A 5139-nucleotide genomic window follows, 5' to 3' on the forward strand; every position below is an offset into this window, starting at 1 on the left:
TTTTAGTCAGCAGCCCTGGACCAGAAGCCACAAGTTACTTTTAAAAATCAACTTTGGGGGCGCCTGGGTGGCCCAGTCGGTTGAGCCTCAGACGACTTTGGCTCAGGTCATGATCTCATGGTTCGTGGGTTTGAGCCCCACGTGGGGCTCTGTGCTGACAGCTCAGAGCAGGAGCCTGCTTCGGATTCTGTGTCTCCCTCTCTCTCTGCCCCTCCCCCGCTCACACACTGTCTGTCTGTCTCTCTCACTCTCAAAAATAAATAAACATTGGGGCGCCTGGGTGGCTCAGTTAGATAAGCGTCCGACTTCAGCTCAAGTCACGATCTTGCGGTCCGTGAGTTCGAGCCCCGCGTCGGGCTCTGGGCTGATGGCTCAGAGCCTGGAACCTGCTTCCGATTCTGTGTCTCCCTCTCTCTTTGACCCTCCCCCGTTCATGCTCTGTCTCTCTCTGTCTCAAAAATAAATAAACGTTAAAAAAATAAAAAAAAATAAACTTAAAAAAAGAAAGAAAAAAAAAGAAGGAATTAACTATCAACTTCCACAGTATGGCCAGCGATATTAGCTAGCTCTCACTCTACTCTAACAGGGCAGCAGACTACCAGAGACCGAACTGTATCTGCCTCTATGTCCAGCAGACTCACCTTCAACTTTTGTTCACAAAAAGCAAGCAAACAAACAAAAAAAGCTGGGAAGTTTTTATTAATCCTTTTTTAAAATTTAATATAAAATTATAGGAACCTGAACTTTAGTAACACAGCTGAAACGGTCTGCAGCAGCAGGGGCAGCTGTGGGAGAAGAGATTTAATTTGGTTGATTTTTCTGTGGTTGTTGGTTGTTTGCAGTCTCATGGTGATGGAAGCTGCACCTTTCTTCGAGGGGACCAAGAAGCTGCGGGAGGTTTGGTTCTCCAGGCAACAGCCCGACGCAAACCAAGAATCTGAGGATCTTTACACCATCCCAAGATCCGAAGGGGACACACTTTTTTTTTTTTAATTTTTAATGTGTATTCATTCTTTGAGAGAGATAGAGACAGAGCGTGAGCAGGGAGAGGCACAGAGAGGGAGACACCGAATATGAAGCAGGTTCCAAGCTCCGAGCTGTCAGCACAGAGCCCGATGTGGGACTCAAACCCACAAACCATGAGATCATGACCTGAGCTGAAGTCTGAGGCTCAACCGACTGAGCCAACCAGGCGCCCCGAGTGGGATGTACTTTTGAAAGATGTGCAGTGCTCACAGTAGCTTGTTTGTCTCCAAAAGACATTTCATTTTGAAGGCGTGGTACCATCCCCTTGCTAGGGATTACAATTGAGTTTCACTCAATTCAAAGCTTCTTTTATTCTTGTAAGAATTTCATGAAGCCTTCTTACCAAGGGTACCCACACCGGAATTTCAAGGAAGAAATAAAGTTTCTTAATGCTATTCTCCCAAACAGAGCAGCATATTATATTGTATGGGACACATGCATTCTGACTGTTGGTACGTGTATACTTTGTATTTCCCAGAGACTCAGGTGATCAGTCAGCCAGATCAAACCCTGGAAATTCTGATGTGTGAGCTTGGTCCAGCAGTTATGGACCAGTTCTATATGAAAGAATGTGCGACTGCAAAGGATGTCACTCTTGAGAGTAGAATTCGTGACCTGACCCCGGGTTCTGTCATTGATGCCACACTGTTCAATCCTTGTGGGTATTCAATGAATGGAATGAAATTGAATGGAACTCATTGGACTGTTCACACCACTCCACATCCAGAATTTTCTTAAGTTAGCTTTGAAACGAACTTAAGTCAGACCTCCTATGATGACGTGACCTGGAAAGTTGCGGAAGTCTTCTAGCCAGGAAAAGCTGTGTCCACACTGTTTGTAAATAAGAGTTCCAAATGTTGCACAGTGCTTTCTTTACCCCAGAAGATTGAAGGTTTTAAACGTCTTGATTACCAGAGCGCTATGTTCAATGATTATAATTTTGTTTTTACCAGTTTTGCTAAGAAGCAGCAACAACAGCAGTGTTGATTAATAAAAATGAAGAAAAAACGTAAAAAGAGAACACACAGAGAAGAAGGTGATGGCTGCTTTTTAGATATCAATACCGGGGGCCATACGTTCCATTACCATCACCTTGTAGCTGCAGAAAACCCTAGACGTAATGATAGTGTAATCATTTTGAATTGTGTGCACTATTATAGCAAAGAGTTAGATATCTTGCATGAATGCTCTCTTCTGTGTTTACGTATCCTATGCCCCTCTTGCTGTGAAACTGAAGTGCATGTATAAAAAACCTTTTACTATACGTAACTTTACAACACTTGTGAAAACAACTTAATTTGGTTTACGCACAATGTGATATTTCTCTAGGTATCATCCAAAATTCCCACCAGACAGGGCTTTCGTCTTCATTAGGTGTTGGCCTCAGCCTAATCATCTGGGACTATTCTATTAAATTGCTGCCAGGATTTTGCATCCAGTTACCTCCGCTTTCTAGAACATATTCTCTACTAATATTACTGAAACCAATTTCTACTTCATACAGATGTTTCTTGCAGCAACAATTAAAGTTTATCTTCCACGAGTCGAGTCCTCTTAAAATGACTGCAGTTATCCATTTTATTACTATTTTAACATTATTGCTTCCTGTACCTGTACTCCCTTTAATTGATTTTGTTCCTTGCCATCATGTCTTGCCTCCTGACACCCCCTCAATAAACCAATACACTATTAAAAACCAAAAAAAAAAAAAAAAAGGAATTAACCATCAACAGCAGTCTCATCATTAATGGTAGTGGCATTTTGGTATTTTTTTTTCAAAGCTACATCTATAGCTCTAGTATACCTTTGTATTGGACTTTAATCACAACATTGTGTAGTGAAAATTGTCCATGTGAATAATAATCACTCATAAATAAATTTTAAAGGAAATGTAACTTTTCATTTTGTTCATGAGTTTATCATAACGTAATTTGCTATTCCCTCATAGCTACATTTTAAAATGTTTTGTCCCTTATCACTGTTATAAGTAATGCTACAATGAGAATTCTTTACAGAAATCTTTACCCCCATCCCTTGTTACTTCCTTGGAATTTTATCTTTAAAGTAAAATATTTGAATCGAAAGATGTAAAAATTTTAAATTTCACAATTCATGTGCTAAATTGCTTTACAAAAAATGTATCTGTTAGCAGTGTATAAGGGTCCCCTCTCACCACTGACCTTACAAAATATAATATTAACATTTAAAAAAAAATTTTCTTATGTTTTATATTTGAGAGAGAGACATAGAGCAGGGAGGGGTGGGGCAGAGAGACAGAGACAGAATCCGAAGCAGCCTCCAGGCTCTGTCAGCACAGAGCCCGATGCAGGACTCGAACTCACAAACCGTGAGATCGTGACCTGAGCAGAAGTCAGACACTTAACTGACTGAGGCATCCAGCCTCCCCTATAATATTAACATTTTTAAAAATTTCAACATTATACACAGAAATTCCATCTTGTTTTACTTGGCTTTCCTTTCATTATTAACAAGGTGGATGCTTTGAAATTTTATTTGGCTGTTTTTGCTTTTTCTTTCATGAATTACCCTGCTTTGGCCCTTTGATGATTTTTGCAATCCTGATATAATGGTTACATTTTAGAATTTTGTCACAAATCAAAACGTGTTCCCTATCAAAGATACTTCTGTACGGTACCAGTTTTGTTTTTGTAAGTTTTGTAGTGTGTAACCTGTCGTAGCTGTCGAGTCACCTTTTAGGTTTTCTGTGGATATTGGTCCTCATCTGCACATGGTTATGCATGCTGCCAAAATTTTAAAAATAAATCATAAACACAAGAGATGCATAAAGAAAAGAAACATGTAGCAAGAATTATAATAGTTCTATTCTTAGCACGGAAGAAATAATTGGAAGACAAGTACAAAGAATGCAAAGAAGTACAGTATCCAGTATGACACCTGCTGAGAGGCAGTCACTCCATAAATACTTGGTGAGGGGATGAGTCAAGGAATTCTGAGCAAGCAGAGGACTGCAGACACAGCTGGTGATGAGATTCCCCTCCTCCTTTCAGTCTTTCCCTGATTTGATAAGTAAGTGAGGCAGACCAGGCATTCTCTCTTTATTTTAGTTTTTCTGTGTTACAGAAAATGATCTTATCTACAACATTCCTTCAGGGCGGTGTTGTTTTTATCATCTCGTGCTGTCAAAAATGGTCTAAACTTTTCAAAATACAGTTGGACAGATAATTCTTATCAAGTTATCACACATAGTGGAAAGGTTACTGATTCACATTCAAGTCAGAGACAGTGGCAGAAGTTAGTGTTTCTTTAAATAGCAGGTACTATGCTTGTTTCTATGGTAATAGAAACAACCTTTAATATGTTTTAAAGTGACTCTCTTTTGGGCCAGAATTCTCTGTTTTTCAAAAATGTTAAATGTAAAGATAATATCAGAATCATATTAAAGATAATTGGGGGGGGGGAAGGAAACAAAATTGTTGCAGGGCACAGCTGTTACTAATTTACATTCCATTTTCTTAACTGTTAATGGATACATATTTGTTAGAGGTCATTGTGGACAGTTCAAACTAGGTGTGAGAGTTAATAAATTTTCAGTGACTTTGAACTGTATGTGTAAAAAATAAGTATAGAAAAATTATAAGGTTAGGGATAATTTCAGTTGCCTTTTCTGGTTGTCAAAATGCATTATTATGAACATTTTTGGTGACTCTGCAAGGTTACAAACCGCAGAATTTACCTTTGGCCTTTATACCTTGTTCATGTACCTTACTTTGGTGGAGTCCCCTTTCCTGTATGTGAGACTCCTGCGTACAGGAGAAAGAACATAATCCAGGTTGACCTGTAAGAACAGTCCTTGCTCTTAGGAACAGTGACAACTCCAGAACTTTTCAAGGGATTGATAAGGGATTGATGTTACGAGAAAAGGAGTCATAATATTTTGTGGCATGAATATTTGGTATAAAGGAACAGTAAATCCAGAGCTCCCATCTTTATTAAGATGTGGATACTGTCTAAGAATGAAAAGACAGTAGCTTCTTCATAACACTTGAACCTTCGCTTCCAACCAAGCCTAAATCAAGAACTACCACGTGTATTTTCTCATTAAATGAGCCAGTACAGTTGCTTTTTAGCTTA

General features: G+C 39.2%; 1 pseudogene; it reads left to right on the plus strand.

The window, feature by feature from the left end:
• The first annotated feature begins 559 nt into the window (after positions 1-559).
• LOC123583509 lies at positions 560-2088 on the plus strand (annotated as a pseudogene).
• Positions 2089-5139: the final 3051 nt, after the last annotated feature.

This window comes from Leopardus geoffroyi, chromosome B1, assembly GCF_018350155.1.
Source record: "Leopardus geoffroyi isolate Oge1 chromosome B1, O.geoffroyi_Oge1_pat1.0, whole genome shotgun sequence".
Classification (NCBI taxonomy): domain Eukaryota; kingdom Metazoa; phylum Chordata; class Mammalia; order Carnivora; family Felidae; genus Leopardus; species Leopardus geoffroyi.